The 14,415-nt window shown below is 40.9% G+C and overlaps 1 protein-coding gene across 2 annotated transcripts in view; it reads left to right on the forward strand.

The window, feature by feature from the left end:
* The first annotated feature begins 2,546 nt into the window (after window positions 1–2,546).
* The window catches only part of LOC148661795 (bone morphogenetic protein receptor type-1A-like), a 76,972-nt gene continuing 65,103 nt past the window's right edge, over window positions 2,547–14,415 (forward strand). For both annotated transcript variants that reach the window (XM_088636100.1, XM_088636101.1), the window contains exon 1: window positions 2,547–2,745. The gene's annotated coding sequence lies outside the window, so the exon portion shown is untranslated. The remainder of the gene's footprint in view (window positions 2,746–14,415) is intronic.

The raw sequence follows: 14,415 nt of genomic DNA on the forward strand, positions 1-14,415 counted from the left end.
AAATAGGATAAATGGTTAAAGGTGTAGAATTTAAATCAAGGGATGTTGTGTTGAAATTATACAATACAGGGCTATTTATTACTGCTCAATTTGTATCACTCTGGCATCATTCCAGAGAAGAGGCACCACACACATTCTGGAGTTTAAAGATAACTAACAGGCAGAAAGAACTGAATCTCTTCAGTTGTGAATACAATAGACTGCAAGCAAACCTGATCAAAATAGACTCACTTATCTCTAACCTTGATGTTCTTATGTCCCAGACATCTTAGCCTTATTGCAGAACTGTTATAATGCAATATTGTCACTGTATTGTACTACCATCTGCAGAAGCAACTGTGGATGACTTTCTTAAGTCCTTGAGCCTGATTCAACTTATACACTGCACAACTGGGAAAGTCATGTTTCAACAGCCAGTACAAACTCCAGAACAATTTCTGCAAGAAATAAAAAAATAAAGATTCTTTCTGAGAAATCTTTTATTTTTGGAGGGTCTGTGAATGGAATGGTGCCCTGTGTTCCATATTCAAAATGAGAACAAATTGGGTAGATCAAATCTCCATTCGCACATCCCCCTACTACCAATAACAAAGCCAGCAGTCATTGGAGTGTCTCTGTAATGTTCACTTTTAGAATCTTTTCACCTTTTAGCTCTAATTGGCAGTAATACAGAGAACACACTTCAGGGAAGTTTTCATTTAAGATGCAGTAATATAAGGCTATGCACTCATACACAATTAATACTGCAAGGTACCCTGGGGTATGTGGTTTTAAAAACTGGATTAGGAATATGGTTGACACCTTTTCCACAGTTAGCTCCCAGACAAGAACTCTACATCCCCACTCGTTGTCCAGGTCTGATATCCTTTAACGGCTCTATCCTACGTAAAGTACAGGCTATGGGCTCCATAGATAGTAAACTTATCAGAGGAGATAATAGGCAGAAAAAGAGACTTTAAAAGATACTTAGCCATGCACTAGGATTCTACTCTTTCTATCTTCTACAGTATCTATTTCTAGCAGGTTATACCATGATCTAAAAATGGGGCCAAAGTTCATTTGTTCTAATACAGTTTTTAGGTGCTGTTTGTTTAAGCAGTCAAATGCCTTTTCCAGGTCTATCCCTAAAATGCTCAAGGGGAGGGAAAGGTCCTCTGAGTACAGACAGACATCCCCCCAACAAGGCCAGGTTGTCACTCATTAGGCGTTCTGGTATCCCACAAGTCTGTTTTTCCCCTACTAGTGATGCTTCTGCCATTTGTAGGTAAAGGAAAGGGGTCTTGGACAGGACCTTATTGTCCAAACCTAACAGACTGAGAGGTCTCCAGTTCTCAATGTCATTTTTCTCCCCTTACACAAGAGAGATGGTGCTTTCCCTTAGAGAGGCAGGCAACAATCCTAGTGTACCTTGAAGCTTACTGATACAGTTGCCATAGCCAGTGTTTGAGCAAATCCAAACAGGTGTAATGAAATTCATTAGCTTTCCCCTCCTGTAAGTTTTCCATTGCATTCTTTAGCTCTCCTAGCAATTTCCCATCTTCTTTGCTCAGAATTTTCCTAGCTTTGAGGTAAAATACTGAATTTCTTCGTTTTTCACTTCCGTAGAGTTATAAAGTTTGGAGTAGAAGTTGTGGATAAGGAACAGGATGGACAGGATGGCAGTGACACTTTCCATGACAGACTATGAGCCTCCACTTTAATTGGCTTCTGTAAGAAACTGGTCCTGGGGCGAGTGTGAGTGTGCCCTGTGATGGACTGGTGTCCTGTCCACAGTGTATACCGTCTTGAGCCCATTGCTTTCTGGGATGGGGCCCGACTCCCCTGGGACCCCTGGGATAAAGATGTTAGAAAATGGAGGGATGGATAAACCAGTGGTTCTGTGGGATGGTCCTGGAGGTTTGCTCTCAGCTCTTGTTAGGTCAGCTGGGATCTGTAAAAGTATTAGTCAGGTACTCATGTCTGAGTTTCAGAACTGCTGTCAGACAGGAGTGCTGCCTGAAATGTAATGATTGGACATCTTCAGGAGGAAAAATCGCTCATTGTGTCTCTGATACAGTGTCATTCTCTGAGAATCGGCTAGTTAGTCACATCGTTTTTAACGCATATTTGTGTGATCTCCATCTGTAGCAACTGAAAATGTATACAATAACCCTTCAAAAATCGACAATTATATATATATACTAATGTAACGTAATTAAAACATTTTGAGATCAGAGAAAACATGCAGAAAAAAAGGTAAAATGCACAGAAACGTTCTTTTCATACAGGTCTAATTTGCAACATGAAATAGAAAACGGCAAAGCAGAAAATCCATTCTCTCTCCTCTGGCCACTCCCGAGTTTAAATGGGCTTGTCATCACTGATGTTTTTGTGTGACTTCAGTTTGTGTGAAAGGATGAGTTTGTGTATGAATCACAATTTGTAACACCGCAGATTCGACCCTTTCCTTCCGCTTCCTCGGAGAACCTGTGCAGGTCTCTCACCAGGTGGCGGCGTTCCCTGCGCGGCGCGAGGTCTGGAGCGCAGTGATTGGAGGGCTGGGCCGGGAGCGAGCTCGCGCAGGAATGCGTCGCCGGGAGAGACGGGCGGCGCGAGGGGGAGGGCTGCGTAGCTACCGAGGGACAGAGAACCCCGAGACAGCACGGGAGACGCGTGCCGCCGCGCCGCGAGATTATCAGAGACGCGAAGTTTCACTCGACGCCGAAAGGAGCTGGTTCCGCGCAGCAGCTGGGCTCGCCTCTTCAGGTAGGTGAGCTTGATTCCCGCGTCTCTCCGTGGCTGCTCGGCGGCGGGGGAAAGTTGGCTGCTGCTGAGTCGGTTGAGGTGTCTCCGGCCGCTCCGAGAGGGCTCGGGTTGTGGCTGCGGTCCACGGTGGAGGATGGTTTGAAATACCTGACTTCGCTACAGCCGCCTCTGGGAAAGTGGCTGGGCGCTTTGTGGCCAACCGCAATCGACTTTGGCCTTCCCGCTTGTCCTTGTTGACGAAAAAAAGGCTTAAATTGTAGATGATTCTTCTTGTTTAAACGCATTCCGGAGGCAGTAATGGGGTTTGGAAATAACACGGTAACCTAGTGATACGCAATATGGATCAGGCTTCTATAAATAGTTCCCACGGTGTTTTTGTTTGGTGCTGTATTTGTTTTTTAAAAACTTAATTTTGGCTAGTGTAAGCACCTGGACGAAATAAACGATGTACGTAGCGAAGGAACTCGCCAGCGCAGCGATGTATCAGCCCGAAATGACTCCTGAACTGTGTGCGTACGGCTCCTCAAGATGACGGCCGCACGCTGCACTGCCTCTCCAGCGTGCGGTGAGCGCCGAGGTGGGAGAGAGCGCCGTGCGCCCGGCCGGAGCCGAGGAGCAGCCGCCCGTGGCCTGTGGGGCCCAGCGAGCGCGGCTGCCCAAAGATGGAGGAGAGCGGACTGTCTGAATAAGTTGGAGCGGCGCAAAGCGTTCCCACCAGACTCCACAGTCCCGGCTCCTTCCGGGGCGAGCTGCGTTACAACTCAGTGAAAGTTTTGGACAACTACTTGGACTGAAGCGTCCAACATCTCTGTTGTATTTCAACATGGTGGTTATTGAAGCTGCTTATTGGACCCCAGGATTATTCCGAAGAACCTCAATCGTGAGGGAGCAATGTCTTACGTGCGCGTCATGATTATTATTACAGGGTAATAATCTGTATTCAGGTGCACAGCTGCCCAAGCGTGTGTGGGTTGGGCGTTCAGTTCTTGTGAGCAGTGCCCTTCAACTCGGGAGCCCTTCTGGGGCACCTGGAGGAAACTGGACTGGCGCTGCTCCGCATAGCTGGCCACAGGTGTCTGATTGGGGGTATGTTGACCGCAGACAGTTTAATTACGATACACATGACCGAACTGCATAGGTAGTTTAAAAAGTGCAACAGGAAGATTGTTGTCTTTTGCCATGATTGCTTGTAAACATCCTAGGTGCGGTGTGAATGCGCATGCGAGTGCACACAGCTCTGATCGGACACAGCGGCAGGGGCTCAACCCTCTGCCTGAGCAGCGCCGTTCTGGTTACCTCTCCAGTTTGCGAATAGTTCGTCCCGTGAAGAAAAACATTTTACTGATAAGGATCAAGACAATTACTGTTAACATAAAACAGAAGGTTAAACCTCCATAGATTCTTCATCTGGCACCCAGAGTGTGTTGCGAAAAGCGCGTGGAATAGCCCTGCTCTGTTTCTCTGCCTGCTCAGTCATGGTGCTTTTTATGCACCGTCCTCATCAAGCAGCACTTTATCAATCGTTTGTAAAGCGTCTCTCCTTTATCTTCGGTCTTGTTTTGTTGGGGGTTTATACCGTTAAATCATGTATACTCAGTGTTTACAGTTCTGTGTTTTTATTTTCAGGTGGTTTAGTGTTTGCAGAAGCTGTTTTGCAAGTAGTCTCAGCTGTTTTTCTCTATTTACTCATTAAGCTTCTGACCTTTTTCTTAAAATGCCTGTTATGTGTATGTGAGTATATACATCAAAGGGGCCACTGTAGCTAGTTTCTCTTTGAGCAGTCTGGTTTTGGAGGTACTTTAACTGAAATCCATTTGCCGTTTAAAGCTATTTATTAGATGTGATCTGTTTACTGTAATTGTACTTATAAGTACAATTTAACATTTCTAAATACATGACACTAGGTGTAGTTTCTTGTCAAATCATGTCTGTATGAACACATTTTCAATATGTGTAAATTTGCAGTTAGAATTAAAATCATTTGATTTCTGTGCTTTTTGTGTACCCCAAATAAAGCCTCACATTTTAACAAATGGACAACGAAGCAGAAGTCTGGGTTACTGGAAAAACAATTCTAAAAATGAGTGGCTTGTTCAGTTGGAGGGAGAACATAGACATTTGCCTTTAAACCAGGTAACATTCTTCTTTGCTTCCAGACATGCACTCACAATCCCGGCTTGATAGTCCTGCCATTAGTTTGAATTTTTCTAGGCAAAATGTCAGTTCTGCATTTTGTCTTGGAGGCCTTTGCTTGCCGGAGTGTCTGTCTGGTTGGAGCTGGCCATGCTTGGTGATCAGAGAGCAAAGCTGCTTTTAATTTAGTGGTGGGGGACTGTTTTTCTTGAGCTGAAGCGAAAGAGCAGCAGAATGGAGGGAGGTCAGAAAACAGATGGAAATGCTGAATGTGGAAATGTCTGGTTTGAAAGCCTCTAGAAAGCCTCTAGAAAGTTTCCTTTTTTTCAAGAAATGGAATATAAAGACTAACATTAAACACATGCCAGACAGCTGTGCATTCCGCAGCTTACTCTGGGTTCTCCGTTACAAAAATAACACAGCCGAGTATCTGGGAGCAGAAACGCAGAGCAAGCAAGACAGTTGAAGGGCGCGGGTGAGGCCTGCTTCAGGTATTCCAACAAAAAAGTTTTAATGGCTTTTTATAGTCTGGAATATTTATTGCTTTTAAATGAGCTTCCATTTAAAAATTCTTCTATTACAAATTAGTCATTCGTGTGCCTGATTATTTACGTGGTGTGTCCTGGTGATTAGTGTATGAGCTGCCATGGCTGTGAGTAATGGTCCTGACCTGCATTACAGTGCCTTAGAACAGGGGAAAAAAAGGTGCTGTGCAAAAGGTTCCACACATGATAGGAGGTGGTGGGGGAGTATATAATGTGCTGCCTATTGGAGTGAAATCTGGGATTAGGTCAGATCGATAAAGAACAGTGCAGGTTTAGTAAGGCACAGAAAGTAGTTTTTCACATTTGGGGAGTGGTGCCAGCATAGGCGCAGTTAAAAAATTTGTATCCGTAAAACCCAGGTTGCCTTGCAGTGAGGCTATTATTCTGCACTGTGCCCTGTGTCAGATTAATAGCAATGCAAATTGTTCAGCACTCACAGTTTTATGATATGGTAAATGTAATGAGGATCACCATGAGCATCGAGCTGTTCAACAGCTGCTTTAGCAGTCCAGGGGTGATGTGAAAGTAGCACTAGAATTGTATGAAGTCACTAAAAATGATTGCGGAAGGCTGGCATAGTCCCTGAGCTGCACAATTGCACATGCAAGATTTGTTTAGCATTCCTAGGCAGCAGCAATGGTGCATAAAGCCCTATGAAGAGCTTCTGCCAGCGCACGTTTACTTGTGAAGAAGACATGTGGCTCTCTGCAGTGGAGGGGGTTGTCACTGGTAGAACACAAGTGTGACCTCTGATGGTGCTCTGAGCAGGATTCCATCATCTCATCATCTCTAAAACTGTGCAGTTCTTTGCAGCTCTTGGTTACTCAGTGGTACTCTTCTTCATGTTGGGAGAGGAGGTGGGAGTTATATGAGGGGTTCGAATCTGTACTGTACTATAGAACACTTCGTAGGTAGGTCCCTTTTCAGGCAATAAAGGCCCATGGGGAATGGGAGGGCAAGGGCCACCATTTTTCTCGACCATCCGACACTGGAGGTGGAGGTGATGCGGCCAGCACCACCCCCCAGCTGGCCTATTACCCCCGGAAGAATTAACCCCCGGTACTCATTTGGAAAGCAGGCTGAGTGGACCTGGGAGCCGTCTGGAAGGGATTCAAGCAAGCTACAGTGCTTGACTCTACCTCGGATTGAACCCGGGACCTTCCAGTCAGGAGCGTATTCATGCTGTTTGAAATGCTTGCTGATTCCAAGCCTTTAACCTTAATTTGTGCAGATTTTGGTGTCATCTGTGCATTTTACCAATGATGCAATGCTAATTCCATTCAAGGCAAATGTAGTTCTTAACCATTTTAGCAGCAATATGGCTGTGTTAAGGCCACGTTTCCCTCTGCATCAGTCTTTGATAATTTGTGAGGTGTTCTCTTGCTTTTACTAAATTAGTGCTAAAGTCCTTAAAGTGGAACTTGTGCCAGGAAAAAAAGGATCACCATGATTTTAAAATATTTTTTTACTTTTTTAGTGCTTTTCGGGTATTTTGGTTTTGAAACATGGAAGATAATTTCAAAACTTTATAAATTCTAACCTTGTTAGTTAATGCCTTTTCCTCAGACATTTTACTATTGTTTTTCTGGGTCCTACACAGACTATTACAGTCAAGTATTTGAACATTAAAACATTCAAAAAATTATATAGTGTAATTAAGTCTCAAACTAAAGATGTCAGAAATAGTTTCTAAGGGAATTGTGTGATACTCTCATTCTGCAAATGAAATTGCTGGGGTCTGATTCTGTACCCAGCATCAGAATCTGTGAATGTGCAATAGTAGGTTTTGTAACAGTGTGTGGACTGTGGTCTGAAAGTGCCTGTCTCTTGAGGAGCATTCTGGGTGTCATTTTTAGTAATTAACAGTAATTGGCTTTACTGCCGCTTTAGCCATTTGCCCTTGTTTTTTTAAAAGCACACATTGTGGCATTCTTCCCACTTCCTGTACCTAATACCCCCAATACTGGCTCTGCTGTTAGCAGTTGCTATGCTGGTTGTCACCCTTCTTGTCCCTGTTTTGGAGGAGCTCAGTAGCAGTGCTGTGAAACCAACCATTTTTTTCTTTGCCATTCTTGAAAACCCAGGCCAGTGTCTGTTGGTTGGTCAGTGCTCAAACTGAAGCTGAACAAAAAGCCATGAAGGAGAAATGCAATTTGAAATACAGGAATGTTGTCGTGAGAAGTGTGGCTTTATAAAGTCTGGATGTATGTAAATAGATCAAAGCAGAATGGTTGTTTGCTGCATTAAGTCTCAAGTTTTTTTAAATGTGACATCAGTGGTGTAGATGACTGTACCTGTGTACTCACAGGGTCCTTTGTATAAATAAGCACAGCTTTGCCATCTTTTAAGTTGTTCAGTATTCTTTTAGTATGCAGCTTGTAGAAAAGAAACAAGAGATGTTGATTCCTGACCTTTGGATACCACAAATGTGTGGTGTTCCGGAGCAACAAGTGGTTTACGTTCTGGTAAGTTGTGCTCTACAGTTTCTTTAAATATTACACAGAGCTTTAAGTAATTTCATTTTGTGGTTACCTTGTCTGTCAATTGCAGAAATTTTCAGTGATGGGGGTTCACATTCAGCATTGATAAGGTTTAAAAATATGATTCTATAAAACTAGATGGAATTAAATAGAAAATGTGGAACAGATTATTTACCAACAAATTTAACACAGAAAAAGGAATGGATTACCCAGCTGTGATATTGCAGAGAGGTATAATGGGCTGTCACAAATTGCAGAAGAAAGTGTGATGATGAAAGACTAAAAAAAGTTAACTTTAGTCTGTATAATTATATAAAACATAGGTATTATGTAACTTATAGCTACAATCATTAAAGCATTTTCAATACTCTGTGGATAAACAAAAAATGATTGCAAAATCTAAGCTGTCAGGATCAGGTGGCCTTTTAGCTAATTCAGCACCACTAAAGCTATGTGGAGGACTTATTCTATGCAACAGTGCTTTATAATAATGGGCTCAGATACAATAATAAATTGAGACGAGTATTGTAGCATTCCTTTACAGGGACTGGATCTTTAAAGTTGGAAGTGTAGTCCTTCATTACGCCTTTTGTGAAAAATGTATTTTCTCCACTTCATCAAAGGAATAATGGATTTCTTTTTGTTTTTAGTTTTTGCTGAAAAGCTTAGTTGAGCATGTAAGTTACAAGTGCTGTTTGAAAACCACTATGGTCACCTTTTCTGTTGTTCATGCTTTTTAATTATTATAGGTACAGTACTTATCAGCAGATAGAACAGAATGCAAAGCCTGGTTCTGATGTAGGTTGCCTTAGAGCTCCCTCTCTTTCCTCTGAGCTGTTGGGTCTCCCTAAAGGCAAATTAAGCCTTGAATGGCCTGTCAGAGCAAATACCAACATGCAGGTTGTTGCTAAATAAATTGTAATAAGGAAATACAAGGTAATAGATGGGCAAGAAGATGATTTTTCCCAGATTCTTGATGTAGCCTTGGAGCATCTCAACATTTGTGTTTGTGCCCTTTTCTGTCCTCATTCATGGTGGGCATTTGTCCTGCAATACCTTAAGTATGTTCAGTTTCAGACTTTTGTAAAGAGATTAAATGGTGCTGGGGGCTTTCTGCAGAGGAGGTGGAGGGGGGAGGGAGGAGAGCTGTGAAGATCAGGTTTCAGTCTTCAGTCTTCTGTCTGCTCTGTACTCCAGTCTGGAGACACTGTGGCTGAGCAAGAGAACGTGCAATCACAGCTCTAGCCATACACTGCCGCTCTACCCAACCCCCCTTAGGAAAAAAACATACTCTTAGTTTTAAATGCATAAAACCGACCTGTTCTTATTCTGTGCAGAGACTGCTCCCGAAAATCTGCAGTCACTTGGGTGCTGATGGGGGGGGGTGGAGGTTGTAGTTCCATTGTCTAATGCATCTCTGACAGTTTATTTTGATGTTTTTTATTTGAAATGGATAAATTTGTATGAAGTTTTAAAACACATGCCCATGTGTTCTGTGTAATAAGCATGGCATATCAGATTTACCACTGTAGTTGTTGTAAGCTTTTATATTATTGATTTATAATACTTTTATAATCCTTGAAGTAAGAAAAGAATAAAACTTAACTGGAATATTTAATTTCCTACATTTAGTAATGGGGTGTACATTTTTTGAAGATCAAATATAGAAAATATTTAAGTGTTTTCATTCTTTTTTTAAATTTGTTTTCTAATTCTGTATATCTCCTAGAATTGCTTTGTTCCAAATATACCTGAAGATGTGGAAAACATTTTAACTTTAAATTTGGCAGCAGCATGTTACTATCTCAATCCATTTATTCATTTTTAATATCTTCATCCAGTTCATCCAAACAATGGATCCAATAGACAACATTAGATTGACTGTTCTTGTGGTTGGGGATTGAATTTAACACTTCTGTCATTATGGTTTTATTATAGTTGGGGAAAATGTGTACTTTAAAATCATGTTCCTCAGGAATGAGAAAATCCTAACAGTGGAGCATACAACCAACCAATTACAGTAGAACAAGTTTTGCTCATTACTTGTGCTGAGTCTTTTACTGTAGCAGTAATATTGTGCTGTTAAGGATAAACCTTTCCTTTTGTTGAACTGTATATACCTTGCATTTTAATAGACGTAGTTGCAAAGCATTAATTTCAGCTGAATTAGTACAATGGAAAATGTAAAGTTTCAAAAGAATTGATTTGTTTTTTCTTTTTTGTTCCTCTCAGACGCAAATTGGTAGAGATACTGATTCTGAGTAATGTATCAAAATTTTCCAACAGTGGAGTAGCATTAGTGTTTATGTTGTCTGGGGGTAGGTGGGTATAGCGTAATAATTGTATAAAATGACTTGTTTGAAGTATGTTTGCCATAATTGACCTTAACAAGCGCATGCGTCAGAGCTGAACATCATGGAAACCTAGGTGTAAAGGAAATACATTTATGCGGTTGTGTTATCCACATTGAATGAATTTCTGTGATATGAGCAGTGTGGCCACTGTTGGAAGTGATACAAGCTGTACATGTGACCCATGCTTTGCACCAGGTTGCAGATGCTACCCAGTGTCATTCTGTCACATTCCTCTCCTACATACCTGTTTAACGTCACAGAAGCCTGAGGAATTGAAAATGAGTGTCTCAAAAGTCTCAAATGTTTTATCTTGTAAATGTTCCGTTAAGTGTCCTGTGCCATGAAAAAAGTATTCACACCCTTTAGGATTTTCTGAGTATTTGCATATCTTCACCACTCAATGTTATCAGAGCTTCAAGTAAGTCTGAGTGATGTATAAAGAGAGGGTGAGTAACCAAATAACACCATAACTAGGGACAGTTGGGTGAATACTTTTTCAAACAATCAGGGCTGATTTGGGTCAGTCCTGCTCTATATAAAACTTGCAAACCTGTGCTCTAATCATCACTGAGGTTTCTTGCCTCAAAAAAATCGGAGACATGTCATGTCCCACTCAAACGATAGTGAGTGGACAAAATAATAGAAATCCCCAACAATGTGTGAATATTTGTTAATTACAAATACATTGGTGCATCTTATGGTTTCTAGAAAGCTCCTGCGTGATCCACCAGACGTCTGAAAGAATATTCTATGGATAGATGAGTGAAAAGTGGAAATTTTCGGGCTCCATGTGTGTTTGGGGAAAAAAACTGCATTTCACAAGAATAACATCTTATCAGCTGTTAAGCTTAGTGGTGGTAGTGTCATGGTTTGGGGATGCTTTACTGCTTTAGTAATTTGACAAACTATAAAAAAAGTACAGAACCACAGTAATGTTGTGGCAAGACCTGAAACAAGCAGTTCATGCTAGGTAGCCCTTAAATGTTAGAGTTGAAGCATTAGCTCATGGAGGAATGGGCCAAAATTCCTACAAAGCAAGGTGATGACTGATCTACACAGGTTACTTACAACCAATTACAGAAATATTTGGTTTCAGTTATTGCAGCTAAATGTGGTACAACCACTTACTGAATTTAAGGAGCATTAAAGTTTTCGTGCAGGGACACTGGATGTTGTATAACTGTTTATGAAATAAATAAAACTAGCACCACACATGGGTGTTATTTGTTCACTGGCACTCCCTTTGTATATCGCTAGATCCCACATGAAGCTCTGATAACATTTTGTAGTGAAAATATGCGAAAGTTCAGATCTGAAAGGTAGTGAATACCTTTTCCTTGATCTGTATGTGCTTTGGCAAAATCACAATTTAGCCATGTCAGTAAAGCTCTTTGAATTTGATGTGTGGGCAGAAGGTAGTTGGTACATACACAGAGTCATGCTTTCTAACTGCTTCCTTCTTTTGAGCACAGGGCCAAGCAGGCCAAGAAAAAATTAATCCCAGCCCTGCTGGTAACAGCCATATAGGTCCATCTTTTGTTCAGTTGTTTTCTGGGGCCGGGGGTGGGTGGCAGAGCTATGTTCGATATGTGTAGTTAATTGTGAGATGGTCAATTTGTTTTTAGTCGTTCAGTTCTGATGTTAGTGTTTGTGTCTAACATCAAGTACAACTATAACAAGGCTTTTGTTGGAATTGGTAAATAGGTCTGCAAATTTCCTAAAGTGGAATTGCTCCTTTTAATGTATATCCCTTATAATCAAATGAAACTTTAAATTTATCTTCCATTTTGTACCATCTGTCATCTTCACTGTTTAATATAGAAATTTGTGGTGTTAAAGGTTGGTTTTTTCACTCATCTATATTTATATCTATTCCCTAAAAAAATACCCTGAAAATCCTAAAGTGATTTGTATTCACGTGCTGATACCTAACAGTTACATTTTGATTTAGAAAACATGAGTCACAGATGAAATAATTTCTCATTTTTCTTCTATAATTTCTAGTAGCTTTTGCAGGCAAGGTACTAATGCAGCCATTTCTTGATTTCTTGGACCTTGGTGTAGTCACAGTATGATGCTCTGCAGTACTGTAGATATTCAGTTACTTTAACTTGATCTTTTCAGGGAATCGGTGTCCTTTTTGTAAAGTAGTTGCAATAAAGGGGGTAAATTCAGTGTTTTGAATGCTGTTTAGTTCATTTTACTCCATTTCACTTGAATTCCATATTTCAGAAGATGTATTGTAGATTTTTTTATTGCTCCCTTCTAATGCCTATAGGAAGATAATGATGTGTCAATGTATGATCCTAAATCTTTCTCCTAGTTTTTTTGTTCTAGTTCAGTGCTTCCTGTCTGGTGTTTGTTACCCATATTGTTAGTTTGCCATTGGCACACTGGTCGCTTTGCTACGGGTTTACCCAGCAGTGTTTGCTGGCTCCCCTCTTACACTTGTCTGTATAATATGCTTTCTGCAAGCTTCACATATTTACTTGGGGTCTTTATGTGCTATTGTCAGACACAAGATGCTAATGCCTGTGGCACTGCAGAAAGTTGTGGGGAAGGGAGTGTTCAGGGGAACCTGTTAGTTCAGTGGTTGTTTACCCCTGTGCCAGCATTGCACAGCATGTTCTCTGAAATTAAGCTTTGTAAGATGAGTATGTAAAAGTTTTATTTGGGATCTGTACTGACTAATCCATTCCACATGAGTAGTCACATTTGTTCTAAATGCACAAAACTAATAAAAATATTTCCATGTCCTAATTGTTTCCAATAGTCTTACATAAATATGGGAACAGGACAAAGTAGGAATATAATGCAAATTATGTTCAATATGCAAACTGTTCATTATTACAAAAAATAGTCAAAGACAATACATTGTTCAGAACTTGAACTTATGTCATTTACACAGAGCTTACTGATTTGTTTTCATTAGTTTATCAATGAAGAGCAGTGGAATTTGCAATAACTTTAACACTTCCCACAGTTCAACCCAGTATTTATTTAAACACTGTCCTCTATCTTTCTCAGCATCCATGTAACCCATGGCCTCTGCGGATTGCTGTCAATAACCATCAAGAATTAAGTCAGAAACTTCTGGATTTTATTACCATACCTACTGTCAACATAATCAGTTATTCAAACCCTTTTTAGAATGTGGTGCTGTGCAAAATTTGAAATCTGTCACTAGTAGTTACCTTATTTAGCTAAAAGTTTGCATATATGATTTCCTTTCCAGTAAAGGTTACAAATGAGCTATCGTGTTGACCACAAGTTTAAACTCTGCTTGTATTGCTGCCTACACTTGCGTAGGCCTAGTTCTGGCTTGGCATGTTTTGAAAAAGTTATTATACAACCTGTAATATCTCTGGTTTTCAACACAGCACTGCATTAGGCAACTTCTAATTTTTATTCAATCATATACATATATTGCTAAGAACATTTTCCTCTTATTATTTATACCTAATATATTCCAAAGAAAATATTTTTTTCCTTGTTAATCATTGACACTTCGCATTAAAGACAACGCAGTGGCACAGTGGTTACAATGTTGCCTTGCAGCATTGGGGTGCTCTGTGTGAAGTTTGTAGGTTCTATACATACTGATAGGTTAAATCATACTGGGCAGTGCGGTGGCTCTGTGGCTAAGGATCTTCGCCTGTTGCTGGAAGGTTGCCGGTTTGTATCCCATAGCTGGCTGAAGAATCTTACTCCGTTGGGCCTTTGAGCAAGGCCCTTAACCCCAACTGCTCCAGGGGTACCGTATAAATGGCTGACCTGTGCTCTAATCCCAAGCCTCCCTGTCTCTGTGTCTCATGGAGAGCAAGTTGGGGTATGCAAAAAGACAAAATTCTTAATACAAGAAATTGTATATGGCCAATAAAATGATCTTATCTTATCCCAAATGTCTTCTGAGAAAACTGGCCCTGGTGTGTGTGACTGTCAGGGTGTATCCTGTCTTGCGCCCATTGTTTGGTGGGATAGGGTCACAGAAGAGCCGGAGCCTGAACTGGTGATTGCAAAAAGGATGGATTAGTGCATGGCAAATAGTATGGCTTTCAGCTGTGAGTTACGTTCATATGTGATGTGAAACTCCCCAATTTACTTATTCTCATACCCGCATTCTGCAGTATTTTTAAGAGTATAAATGGAAGATGTGTG

This window comes from Lepisosteus platostomus, chromosome 6 (genome assembly GCF_059453375.1).
Source record: "Lepisosteus platostomus isolate fLepPlt1 chromosome 6, fLepPlt1.hap1, whole genome shotgun sequence".
Taxonomy (NCBI): domain Eukaryota; kingdom Metazoa; phylum Chordata; class Actinopteri; order Semionotiformes; family Lepisosteidae; genus Lepisosteus; species Lepisosteus platostomus.